This window comes from Sus scrofa, chromosome 8, assembly GCF_054392235.1.
Source record: "Sus scrofa isolate SSC_HxYL_T2T_F1_AM1 chromosome 8, Sscrofa_HxYL_maternal_Yorkshire_Landrace_v2.0, whole genome shotgun sequence".
NCBI lineage: Eukaryota > Metazoa > Chordata > Mammalia > Artiodactyla > Suidae > Sus > Sus scrofa.
In genome coordinates, this window is record NC_139390.1 from 9,840,234 (window position 1) to 9,854,604 (window position 14,371).

Genomic DNA, 14,371 nt, shown 5'->3' on the forward strand with positions numbered 1-14,371 from the left:
GACCTTCAAGAGCATCAGACAGAACTCTCTTTCTACCTTCAAAACTCACAGCCTTTGTTCTCACTGCTCCTTAGGCCTAGAAGGCTCTGTTCTTCCCCTTTGTGTGACTCTCTTGCTCATCCTTCAGATCTCAGCTTAAATGTCATCCCCTCAGTGAGCCTTAGTTGACTGTCCTCCTGGGTGTTCTTCATCGCTGCTTCCATGCTTCACACGCAGCAGTCACTCTTTAAAAAGACTTTTAAATTATCTGTTTGTTTATTATCTGCTTATGACAGCTCTAGGAAGAGGGACTGGGTCTGCTTTTCTTGCCACTCCACACCCAAGGCATCTCAATGCCTAGTACTTCTTAGGTAATAGGCAAATGAATAGCTATAGTTCTAGTACAGCAGTGAACATGCATTGAACATTTACAAAGGGCCAGATTCTAGCTAAGCACTGTGCATGGATGTTCTAATTCATTCCTTACACCAAGCCTATTTTGACTATTATATGACACAATTTTTGATGAGGAGACAGAGGAAAGGAGTATCGGTTTAATCTGAGGCCACATGAAGTTCCCGTCGCAGCTCAGGGTAATGAACCCAAATAGTATCCATGAGGACATGGGTTTGATCCCTGGCCTCACTCAATGGGTTAAGGATCAGGCGTTGCCATGAGCTGTGGTATAGGTCCCAGATGCTGCTCAGATCTGGTGTTGCTATGGCTGTGGCATAGGCCAGCAGCTGTAGCTCCAATTCAGCCCCTAGACAGGGAACTTACATATGTCTTGGGTGTGGCCCTAAAAAGACAAAGAATAAACAAATAAAAATAAATAAATATCTGAGCCCACGGAGCTAGTGCTAATGGAGCAAGACTCAAACTCAGGTAGAGTTTAAAATCTTAAGCTTTACACATCTGATTGGCTGGCTCCCTCTAGGTTTTTGAGACTTTGCTCAAACATCAGCCATTTAATGAGATCTCTACATTCAGCGTGATATGATATCTCTGCTGGGTCATTGTCATCCCTGTATTCATTGCAAACAGTATTTGCTACCCAATCTTGACATTGAATATTTGTTTTCCTCACAATATCTCAAGTTCTTTCTTGGTGGAGACCAAGTTTCTCTTATTCTCTTTTCCTTCTATTCATCCTCAAATACAATAAGTAAATATTGAGCACATATGCTATCTCAATTTTATTTTAGAGGCTGAGAATGAAAGGATGAATAAGACAGATAAATTCTCTATCTTATGGAGTTTCTAATTCATGAGAGAGGGAGGTAGACACTAATCATGTAAATTATTTAACAAATAAAATAAGTTTAGCTGATAATAAGTTTTATGGAAATAAAAAATACAGGGAATTGGGATAAAGAGAGTCCAGGGGGAAGGGTGCTATTGTAGACAGTGTGGTCATGGAGAACTTCTCTGAGGATATGACATTTGAGTGAAGACCCCAAGGATGAGAAGATCTGGCGGAAGTGTTCTCCCTCAAAAGGACACAACTAGGGTCCTATGTATAGGGCACAGTACAGAAGTCCTAAGCTGAGAATGCCCTAGGCCTGTACCAAGAGCAGAAAGCAGGTGTACTGGACCCAGGTTAAGAGATACCCTGGATATGTTAAACCTCACTTGTTGCCAGTTGTGAAGGTTAATTGTCAGCTTCACTGGGCCACAATATGCTCAGATATGTGATTTAACACTATGTCCAGCTGTGTCTGTGAGGAGGCTTAGAAGAGCTGAGTATTTGAATCAGTGGACTGGGTAAGGTAGAGGGCCCTCTCCAGTTTGGATTCCACCCAATCCATCATGGGCCAGGACAGAACAAAAAGCTGAGAATGGTTGTATTTGCTCACTGCCTGACTCTTCAGCTGGGATCTCAATCTTCTCCTGTCCTTGTCACTCCTGGTTCTCAGGACTTCAGGCCCAGACGGAGTTCTGCTGTACAAACAATCTGGCTCTCAGGCCTTTGAACTTCATCCCCAGCCTTCTGCGTCCCCTACTTCCACATGGCAGATTGTGGTACTTCTTAGCCTTGATAATAGTGTGAGCCAATCATATTAAATCTCTTCCTACTGGTTCTGTTTCTCTGGAGAACTCCAAGTCATACCAAGCCTCAGCTGCTGGCTTGCTTCCCAGCGCTATGAAGATGGCTCCTACCATCTTCACAATCATGTCACCCTGTGATTATAAACCTCTGCCTCACACCTACTTTCTTTTCACCAGCAGTTGTTGGCCCTCCCAGGGCGAGGTCTTCTCTAAAATAGCTGAGCCAGAACTGTAGCAACTCCAGCATCCAGTTGTGCAACTAGCAGAGCCTACAGAGACTCAGGGTTTTTTCATCAGTTGTTCAGGGCCTCTGGGTTACATAATCCACAGGCTGACAGAAGTCCACACTCTTTAAGGAAGACTTAACCTATTAGAGACAGGGAGCAGGAGGGAAGCAGCCTAAAACAGACTGCAGTTTCCCTATGATCTCTAAGAGTTGTCTGGGAGCCTGGGCAAGAAGCAGATTTTCTTAGGTCTTCACGGCCTGCTTGGTCATGTACTACCTTGAGTTAGCCTCCCTCCTCCTCCACTTCAGGTCCTATGGTTTTCTCACTCTTGCTTCCTTGGCATGCTCAAATAAAACATTACTGCATAATATCTGGCCTGACTCTATTTTTCTAAGGGCTGGAATTAAGACAAAAAAGCAGCCCAGCAGAAGTGTAGTGAAACAGGGAAAGAGAGGCAGGAGATAAAGCTGAAAAGATGGATAGGTGGGACCCTATAAGGTCTTATAGGACAGGGCAGGGAATTTTGACTTTATTCCAAAGGCAGTCCATGGAAAGGGGATAGAGAGATCCTGTTTAAATGTTTTAAAAATAATTTTAGCTACTCTCATGGATAAGTAGTCTTTGACTAGCAGAGTTTATGCTGTGCATTATGCCTTCAATACACGCAGTACATGTTTGATGACTGATTGCATGAATGTATGTCTTCTCTGATGGGTTTTATTTCTCTAGTTGGCCTGAGTCAAATTACTTATTTATCTCATGCATGGGCTCATCCATTCATATTTTTGGTGGCATTTAGCAGCACATACACATTTTTATTTCACCTAGGAGTTTTTCCTTTCACTCCATAAACTCCCTTCTCTCTTATACCACTCCCATGTGCCTTTCCCTGGAGCACCATTTTGTATTGAGTTTGGGTTAAGAGCCTGCATGGTTAACTTAAATTTAAATTGAGATGATTTATTAAGACTTAGCCCTTCTGAAAGTGTTCTGTAGCTGAATTGAAAAGGGAATGTTCTTTTTGTTGAGTAATTAAACTTTGAATATTGAGTGGGGTAGTCTCTTGCATTATCTCTGCTCACATGCACTGTGAAGAAGAATTATGGCCACTTTTAAGGGGAGAGCTGAGAATTTAAGCTTTCCACATAAGCCTCCGACCTTTTTTTTTTTTTTCCGTTGAAGATAATAAGGCATGCTAGAAATTGTCAATCAGAGGAAGGGTATTATTAACCTTTTATGAGAGCCAGCGTTCAGCCTTGGGTTGGTGGGGGCTGGTGAATGGTGGCCAGCAAATAGAAGACAGAACACCACTTGTCCCTTCCCTACAAAGGATATAGCATTCTCCATATTCTTGGTGAAGTCTTTTATAAATATTCAGAGCCAAAGCAGAAAGAATGAACAATGACTTACATTTTATACTGCTATATTCCTTAGCCAATGATTCTTAAGGTCCTGCATCATTTTGATACATTCCACTCTATCTTTCTTTCCACCTGTCTAAACCCCTATTCCTCCCTCTCTATTGAGAGATGAGGCAGGCCAAACGGAAACAGCCTCACCATTAGAAACTGCAGGGCCTGCTGGCATGGCCCTTCCACCAAAGATAATCCAAGCTAGTTCTGAGTGGGAGCCAAGTCAGTAGCTGGATAAACCAGGAGCAAATCCCAAGACCAAAGGCTTAAAAAGAGGAATGTAAGTACAAGAAAGATTTGAGACAGAAGCTGGGGATGAAATGAATCCAAGTAAGAGCCTGCGGAGACGACAAGAAGTGAGTTGGCATGATTACTGCAAACATCTTTAGGGCACTGGGTTTTGCCTATATTAGTCACTGGGCTTATGGTGTGTGAATTTGTTGGGCTCAACTGAAGTCTCAGGTTGGAGAAAGGACTCCTCCAATCACCCTTGAAGCCTGTTTTCCAGCTGATGCCTATAAATACCTCATGGGGGCGCTGCTTCTGATTCTCTGTCTTTCTTCTTGAAACCTTCTTCAAAGCTTAAGAAGCATACATACTTCCTCTTACTCTAGTACTAGGATATCACCGTCAGTCTGGATTTCCCCCAAAATGTGTGTTGACTTAAACAGCAAAAAATGAAGTAGAAGTGAATAGAGATTTTTAATACATGTGTGGGTTTACATCCTATTCCTGTATCACAAGCAATTTAACTGGGCTAAATTAAATACATTGTCTTTCCCCTAAATCTTCATCTCATTTGAAATGAGGTTACACTGTTGCTAATTAACCAAAATATATATCACTCAGACTGAAAGAGGACTACTGTTTCCAAGGTTTGTCAAATTACATATGTATAATATGTATATGTATATATATATTATTTTCTGCAATTAGATGGTTAGTAGAATTAAGGCAAATACATTTCAATAAAGTAGATTAATATTTGCATGAATAAGACTGCTTTTGAACTCTATATGTTAATGTAACTCTTTGTATAGTCAACCTCATTTCTAGGCCTGACACTTTCCTTCTTCAAACTCATTCATCTTGAAAATCGGTGTGGAAGCATGGAATTGTATAATTGTATAAGACCTATAAGATCTCCCACTAGCTAGGGAGCATTACTTCTTTCCTATAGTCATTTTTTAAATACTCTTCGAGCATCATTCTATGTCTAAGATCCCCATGTCCTTGTGTTGAATGATTCTATGAGTCAGGATTTGGCTTGGAAAATGGAAACCACTGTAGGTATTTCAAGCAAGAGGGATTTATTGTTGATAGCTAGATAACAATATTGTTGGAAGGTCTGAAGGATTTTAAAAGAGGGGGTGTGGTATTCTTGCCTAGAACTCTAGAAGTAAAGAAAGTTGCCATCACTGGCCAGGGTGCTGCCCCTAACTTGTTACTGCTGCTGCAAGAGGCCACACGGTTGCGCAACTGCTACAAATGCAGATGGCCTTCTGGTGCCACCCCCACACAGCCGCTAGAAACCAGTACATGCAAGTCCGCACTCACTGCTCTTTCCCAAACAGAACAACCTGTGCCTCTCTCCTAACTTCTAATAACATGTCCTTGCCTTTCCAATAGTAGTCTCCAAACAGAACCACAATGACAAGACAGCCTAAGAAGGACAGCTTCCAGTCTTCCAGACCTGAGGGTACAAGAGAGTGTAGGAAGGGCCGCAAGGGGTTCTGTGTTGTTTGTAAAAAATACCACATGACCATGGCACTGCAATGGAGATGAAGTCATAGATTTCATAGATAACAAATTGGAACCTGATGGTATAGGTAATTAAACAGATCATGAATTATAGAGCTATTCCTAACTAAATTCTCATACTCTCACTATCCAAATATTTTCCACGATAACTTGCAAAATTTTTATGTGAATTTCACTATTCAGTAGGAAACAACAAACAAAAGCTGTAGATATGTGCTAGGGAAAATATTCAAGTTATATGGAAATTCTGGCAATAGAATGTAGATCACACTGCAATAGTGCCTCGTGTTCTCTTATAAGGATATAATTTAGTGCGCATGTCACTTAAACATGATATGAATTATTGTTACCATCTTCCCAATATTATTAAGGAAAACTATTTTCTAAGAAGCTAGAAGAGAAACAAGCATAGTGAAATACTCAGTGCCAAAGCTTTACAAGAAATTAAGCATTCAGACAAAGCATTTATTGTAAATAAGCATCACTATGACCTAGGCAGAGGTATAGTATCAAAAATGCTATTATAAGTTCGATGTTGTGTTATTGTTAGCTGAATGTATAAGCAAAAGAAACAAAAATAGAAGCTTATATTTATTTTTCCTTATTATTTTGTTGTTTTGTCTTTGACTCTGGGTATTGATTTACAGGCATCGATCTATTTCTTGGATCACAAACTCCAAGGAAAAAAAAAACATTGTCAGCTCCTCAAATTTGGGTATGAGCAAATCTGAGGCATTTATTATCTTAACTCATTCTTTTACCAACTCCTTCCCCTTTTTAGCAGTCACAGGGATGGGACTATAGCCTCCGTCTACCATTTCTTATCACAAAACCTCACTCAGGCAACTCTTCAATGGATGGGTAGCAGTTTTTTAATTGTGTTTATTGGTTTTACTTTTTAAAGCTCTGTTTTCATTCATCATATATTTTAACATATTTTACAGTTTGTTTTCATTATAGTATGCGTTGATTGCAATGGGGGAGGAAAATGAAGTTTGTATTTGATTCATACACATTAATATATACAAACCTGTAACGGTAAGTGGTGGTTCAGATGCCAACAGCATCTGCCATGAGCTGGGAAGACACAATTCTTCTCTTAATTTAAAGAAAATAAAACGTGGTCCTAAGACTGTCCCCAGTGTGTCATCCAACACAATTTTAGGAACAAATTAAATTTGGATAATGAGGGATAATTTTATTTCACTTGTTGGGGGCTTTTTAAATTCATAGAATGTATTATTTTTATTAAAGTATATTTATTTACAGTGTAGTGCCAATTTCTGCTGTACAACATAGTGACCCAGTCCACTATTTTCCATCATGAGACTGGATATAGTTCCTTATTTATATGTGAAATCTAAAATACGGCTCAAATGAACTTATGTACAAAACAGAAACAGACTCACGGACATTGAGAACAGACTTGTGGTTACCAGGGGGAAGGGGGGAGGAGTGGGGTGGAGGGGCAGTTTGGGGTTGGTAGAAAGAAGGATAATTTTAAGAACAAAGATCTTACTGACTCTTTAGATGGGGAAACACAGCATTTTTAAGAGGGAAACCAAACTATTTGAACTAAGATTTGAAGGATAATTGGAGTTAGATACACAGACGTGGTAGGGAGTTTGGAACAGGGGACAGTTGGGGAGAAAATAGATTCTTCCTGATAGAAGAAATAGCAGGTGCAAAGACCATGAACAAAAGGGAGTGTTTCCTGCCCCACATTCTGAAAAAAGGGTCAGGATAACTAGGACATAGAATGGGGGGAGGAAAACCTACAGAGGAAAGCAGATTGAAGATATGCTATTAGTCAAGTTGGTGAATTTGGGCTTGAGCAAAGGAATTCTCTGAAGGATTGAAGTAGGAGAGTAAGACGGTCAATTTGAATTCTAGGAAGAGTATTTTATGTGCTTTGTGGAAACTGGATTGGAGGGTATACTACCGAACCTAGGGAAAACTGTCAGTAAGCCCTTGCAATCGCTTCTCCAAACCTTAACTTTCCCTTAAGTGAAAGTTACACGACTTCCCTAGGTATCATTTTAGCCAACGTCTCTCCATCTTTGGGCTTTGATAAGTTCAATATTATTTATTATCATCTATGTTTGATTAGAAAACTAAATATTGATATTTAATCCTTACAAGTAATTACATTTGCATAAAGATTGATGTATGGTTTCCTGGAGTTCTCAGTTTACCTGGCCTAAAATTATGCATGCTAATAACAGACAATGTACATTGAGCATTTGCTATGTACAAAGCCTTGTGCTAAGTGCTTAGAATAGTCTCTCATTTAATACTCATAAAACCCTCTGAATTATTATCGTGCCCTTTTTATGGATGATGGGGCTGAGGCTTAGAGAGGTCACATTTGCTCAAAGTCATGAGATTAGTTTCTCATGGAACAATCCAACCTAGGTCTGTTAGACACTAGATCCAAAGCTTTTATCCACCAATTAATGTGTGATTGACAGTTGTTATTTTCCTATGAGTCACATAACTTGGGAACAGCAGATGGGGGTGTAGCTCCCAGAAATTCAAAGACAGGGAAATGATTGAGGAGACTCTAAGGACATACTCTATTTTCTCAACCAATGATCAAGTAGCTGGCAACATTCTGTTTGGGGTAGATCTGCATTTTTCTCTCTAACTCACCATTTACAGATGAAGAAATTGAGAGCTTAAGAACAGAATAGATTTGCTCAAGCTCTTTCAGCTAACCTGCGATAGAAGTGACATTCAAGTTCTCAAGTATTCAACTCCAAAGCCAGTAGTATTTTCACTTTGTTCATTTGTAGATGGAAATGTCCAAGTGTTTTAGAGCCTAAGTGAGTTTTTTAAAGCCACTTGGGCTGGTCCCACAGTACAAAGATACATGAGGCGACTTGATGACCTCCCAGTCCTGCGTGTTCAAATACACTCTCCTTCCTACTCTTTTCCTGTTTGTTCATTTCTCTGTTCTCTTTGCTCTCTTCAGCAGTCACTGCTCTTGGCGGTAAAGGTTGTGAGGCTTTCAGGACTTTGAAGAAGCTCAAAACTTTGAAAATGATTCACATTATTCTGTTGGGGGCTGAGTCATCCCTGATGGATGTGTATTGAAAATGGATGGAGAGCACATTATTTTAATCATCCAACTGAATGAATTCAAGCAAACAGAACAATTGATGTCTCCTAGAGAATACAAGCCTAAACAAGAATTTGCTTGACACAGTAGCCCAAGATTAGAAGATGACTTTCTAAGTGTCCTGCTGATCCTCTGGGAAAGCTAAGGCGCTGGGAAGAACTCACAGGTCTTTGCACAGATTGCCATGTTTCTTCCCTCCTGAATTTGTCTCCACTTCATAGCAGGGGAAATTAAGATCCTAAATCACAAGCAAAAAAAAAATGGGGGAGTTCCCATTGTGGCGCAGTGGTTAACAAATCCGACTAGGAACCATGAGGTTGTGGGTTCGATCCCTGGCCTTGCTCAGTGGGCTGGGGACCCGGCGTTACCGTGAGCTGTGGTGTAGGTCACAGACGCGGCTCGGATCCCATGTTGCTGTGGCTCTGGAATAGGCCAGTGGCTACAGCTCCGATTAGACCCCTAGCCTGGGAACCTCCATATGCTGAGCGAGCGGCCCTAGAAAAGGCAAAAAAACAAAACAAAACAAAAAAAAAAATGGGGCCTATATCCCACCCACACTCAGTAATTCTGTCTTATTCACCTTCTAACCTGCAGCTCTAGCACTCAGCCCCTAACCTGTACCTCATTAGATGAAGGTGCATGTGTTAATACCGACTCCTGTAGCCCTAAATGCACTCGATGTGACTTCCAAATAGCCTCTAGTCCAGATGGCATCCTTCTTTTACTTGGAACTTCATGGCGATAACTGCTTTAAAACAACTAGGACTTTTCTCAACTTACTAATTGTGTTTTAGAAACACGTTTTAACAGTAAATCGAATGGAAGGAAAGGGTAATTACCAATCATCTGAGCTAATATTTTATTTTTTGAATGTGTACAAATGATGTTGGCTTTCATGCCCATCTTAGTCATAATGCCAGGTATAGACTTCTGGATCTCTCTGTGGAAAAAAGGAAAATGTAAACGAGCATCTCCACCACCTTAATGCTGATAACAGAGATGACATGATGCATTTTACCCTTGGTCTTTAAACACATGTCGAGGGGGTTATTCTATTGGTTAGTGAGCAAACCTGTCAAAAGAGATAAAATAAGAAAGTTAGCTTATTGAACATAATTAAACAAAATCATGAGGGGCTGTAACAACAGTAGTTATCTTCAGTGTGTTCTAAGGCAATGATGTAGAAACTGCACATATATTTTCTTGAATCTCTCACTAATGCTGCAAGATAAATATTAGTCTCACTTAAGGCAGAGGTAAATCAAATCTAAGAAAAGCCAGGTCACTTGCCCAAGATCACACTACACTAGTGAAACCAAGATGGAGCCGTGTCTCCCTGACTTCAAAGCCAATGTTCTTTCAACAGACTAGTGTGCTACGGTAATTGCTAGGTTTGCTACCCAGTTGACAGCATCATAAAAAAAAATAATAATAATTGACAAACAAAATATTGCTTATTTAGTGATTTTTTATTTGATGGAAAGGTAATGTGAAAAACTTAGAATGCAAAAAGCTTTGCATGGCTGGTTAGCAGTGGAGCTAAAAATAGGGTCTAGCTGTTTAGATTCCCAGTCCAGGGTTCTTCCTTGCCCACCAGCCTCTCACTTATGACATGTACAAATTCTAGCTGATTTCCTGAAAATCTAACCTGGGGCTCTTTAATTCTATGTTTCCTTCACTGGTTCATTTTTCTCATTCTAAGACTTCTAAGGCTAAGGAGAATAGAAAGACTCAGATCGTGGAGAAGAGAAAAGGGAACTGAATGAAGAGCCCAGAGACTGCCCACCTGAAGGACCTGAGGCAAAAACTCAGCACCTATGAAATTCACATCTTCTCTAGGAGTCAGGAAGAGATACTGCCCTCACCTGAAGCCTCGGGTTGTCCAGGAGACCAAGTGAGGTAGTAAATGAGAGTATGCTTTGCAAGTTTTGAAGCATTGTATAAACTGTAATAATCCAAAACCCAGGGCACTGTGAAGACTAAAGTAGAAGTGCCCCAGATATATTCAGTGCTTCCCCTCCCATCCCAAACGCTTCTCTTGGCTCACATAAATTAAGCAAAGCTCTGGAGGGCCCCTCAAGTGTGCCTGGTACACCAATCTCTGTTTTTTGTTGGTTGCTTTATTTTTTATTTATTTATTTTTTGCTTCAAGGTTTCTTCTAAGGTCTACAAGGCTTCTTATTCCAGGATCAGGTGCTGCCTGGGAATAAAGGAGTAGTCACTGCCCACACCTATAGTGGACAGAAATGGAAGAAGTGCCCCAGCTTTCTATGCTTCAGAGGGATGAGCGTGAGGCAAATACTATAAGACTCCTCAGATGGATCCTGCAGGGCTGAGCCCTAGCTGCTCACCTTTGGTGTCCAGCTGAACACCCCAGGCTTTATTGACTCTTCTTACACTACCTTACTTCCTCTCCCCCTGTCTCTGCTTCATAGTATCTCCCCTTGTAATGGTTAATTTTCTGTGTCAACCTGACCGGACCATGGGGTTCCCAGATATTTGGCTAAATATTACTTCTGGATGTGTCTTTGAGGGTTTCTGAATGAGGTTGACATTTGAATCAGTAGATGGAGTAAAGCAGATCGTCCTCACCACTGTGGGTGGGCCTCACCAAATCAGCTGAAAGCTTGAATGAAAGAAAGACCAAGTAAGAAAACATTGTCTCTCTCTGTTCATTGTCTTCAAGCAGGTACATTGGTGTTCTCCTGCCTTCAGACTGGAACTCAGACTGGAACTTGTACCATCATCTCTCCTGGTTCTTCAGCTTGCTGACTGCAGGTCTTGGATTTTTCAGCCTTTATAATCACATGAGCCAAACTGTTCTTTTATAGTAAATATCTGTCTCTCTATCTATCATCTACCTATCATCTATCTCTGTATCTATCATCTAATCAATCTATCTATCTATCTATCTATCTATCTATCTATCTATCTATCCACATAATTTCTCATTGTTTCTCTTTCTCTGGACAGCTGATTAAGACTAATATATGTCCCCAATCAATAACTTGCACTCACATCATTATCTTGGGCTCTGCTTTAGAGAGATCTTGAATCAACACAGATGAGTTGATTTTTAAGCTCTTTCCATCTGATCAACTGATTCTTTTCATTTCTGCAAGTTTACAGAACTACCACGATATGTTAAGCACTATCCTAGAGGTTAGTAGTATATGATAGGCTCCTGACCTTGAGGGACTTGCAAACTAATGAGGATGACATACATAGAAACGGATGTGACTGCAAAGCAAAGCAGCGAGGGACAAAGGAAAGTTAAGCATCCCTGTATCCTGCCTTCATCTTTCTGTCTCTATATCAGCATCCATATTTGGCTGCGGCTTCATTTATTGAATTTCTGGTCATGCTTCCTCAGTACAGACCCTTCCCCCAGGTTTGGCACAGACTCCTAGCCAAGACGCCTCCTCTAATGATATTTCTGGGCTTCAGCGCTGATGCAATGATAACTGTGAGGAATGCTCCATCCCAGAAAGGTCAGCGAGCAGCGTAATCCACAGACTAGCAGCCGCTCTGCACAAAGCCCATTGCTGAAACACATATTTTACCCTTTTGGTTTCACTAAGGCAATCTCTAGCTCCTGCACCCTGCCTGGGGCTGGATGGAGGAGGCTGAGATGGAACTTGATACCGTAATCCCCTATCCCAGACTCCCACTTCCACAAGTGCTGGGTGCTCCTGGTGTTTTGGACTACAAATGTCTGATTAAAAATGGCAATGCTGCAGCTCACAGCAAATGCAAAAAAGGGGCATGGACATGTCTTCCTTCATGCTGTGGGCCCAAAGAGTTGGTTGCCAGCCTTTCTAAGGCAGTAAATGCCTCTTCTTTGGGCTCTTTCACAAGTTCAGTTCCTGCTCTGAACTGGACCCTTTACTGGCTGCAGCTGATGAGACAACATCCACTGTCTCAGGGCTCCCATAGTTGGGGAGATCAGATGCCACATGGGGTGACTGCACACCCTGGGCTTACTCTATGAACACTTTCTCAGGGAGACAGTAGGTGAAATAGTTTAGACAGGTGTGCCCATGTTTGAATCCCATCTTTAGCTTCTGAGCATGGACAAGCAACTTAGTGTCTCTGAGCTTCCAATTCTTCATCTCCAAACAGGAAAAGAACCTTAAAACCATCTCTCTCCTATTCCTCCACCACTGACCCCTAAGAAATGATCATTATGTACTGTGATGGAAGAGCTAACTACCCCACCATAGCAATCATAATACAGCAGAAAAATGTGTCAGATCAATGTATTGTTCACCATATATATGCTCAATGTCATATGTTAGGGAACAGCAAAAAATATATTTCAATTAATTTTTTTAAAAAAGGAAAAAAGGAAATGGGATGGCAGCACATCTGTATGGAGCAGGTGGGAAAACAACATGTGGGAGGGGCCAGTGCCTCAAGGGTAACCAAGAGGAAAGGTGCGTTGCACCCTCCAGTTCCTGCACCCCCCACTCCCTGCCACTGGCATCATCCAGAGCCTCTCTGTGCCCATCCTGAGCTTCCTGTAACTCTGATTTGCTCTCTCCATTCCGGAGTGCTATCTTCAACAGCAACTAAGTCATTTAAACTACCCTGAGTTTCAGTTCCTCCTCTGTAAGTTACGAATGCAATAAAACGGCCAGGTCTATCAATTCCACCGAAATGTTGAATGCCAACAGAGGCAATGGTTGTGACCGTACTTTGTAGAATAGGAGGTCCTCTGCATGGCTCTTCCTTATCCATGCAAAGAGACCCTGAAGGGGAAAATAAAGGTGCTGAGGGAATTTTCCTGGTTTGTAGGTATAGCCAGTCCCTCCTCTCTGAATTACATATTTTTTTGCTATCTTAAATATGTGGTTTTAAAGCATTTGTTCATGTTATAAAAGCATTGCATTTAAAAACTCAAGAAACAGAGTTTCCTTGTGGCTCAGGAGTAACGAAGCCAACTAGTATCCATGAGGATGTGGGTTGGATCCCTGATGAGTGAGTTAAGGATCTGGCCTTGCTGTGGCTGTGGTGTAGGCCGGCAGCAGCTCCAATTCGACCCATAGCTGGGAATTTCCATATGCTACAAGTGCAGCCCTAAAAACAAAAATAAATAAATAAAAAATAAAAACACGGGAGTTCCCGTCGTGGCACAGTGGTTAACGAATCCGACTAGGAACCATGAGGTTGCGGGTTCGGTCCCTGCCCTTGTTCAGTGGGTTAACGATCCGGCATTGCTGTGAGCTGTGGTGTAGGTTGCAGACGTGGCTCGGATCCCACATTGCTGTGGCTCTGGCGTAGGCCGGTGGCTACAGCTCCGATTCGACCCCTAGCCTGGGAACCTCCATGTGCCGCAGGAGTGGCCCAAGAAATAGCAAAAAGACAAAAATAAATAAATAATAATAAAATAAAATAAAATAAAAACACAAGAAAAAAGCTGAGAAGTAAACAAAAGCCAGTCTTTATCCCACTGTACACATCTCCTCCTGTTAACAGCGTTGTATGTATCCTTGCATAATCTCTGCAGACTTTGACTTGATCAGGCTTGGTTTTCAAGTTGAATAACCCAGAAACCAGCTGAGAGAGGACAGGGCAGAGTGAATTCTGAGGCAGGAAGTGGGTGAACACATAACTCCTGATTTTTAGAGAAGTGTGATTGATACTTATGTCTGTGTCCTTATTTGGATATTAAAGGAAGAAACTCCAAAGGGGAGAGATGTATGTTCTCCCTCCTCAAAGTATTTTCAAACAAATAGGACCTGGGCTCCATGGCTTTCGGCTCAAGTGGCCTAAATAATCACTTCACCAGATAGAAACTCAAGTGGCCCAGAACAGAGGCA

The 14,371-nt window shown here is 41.4% G+C and overlaps 1 long non-coding RNA gene across 1 annotated transcript in view; it reads right to left on the bottom strand.

The window, feature by feature from the left end:
- Positions 1-9,394: 9,394 nt before the first annotated feature.
- Positions 9,395-14,371, bottom strand: part of LOC102158082 (uncharacterized) — a 383,658-nt gene continuing 378,681 nt past the window's right edge. The window contains exon 9 of the long non-coding RNA XR_014812146.1: positions 9,395-13,300. This is a non-coding gene — a long non-coding RNA (uncharacterized LOC102158082). The remainder of the gene's footprint in view (positions 13,301-14,371) is intronic.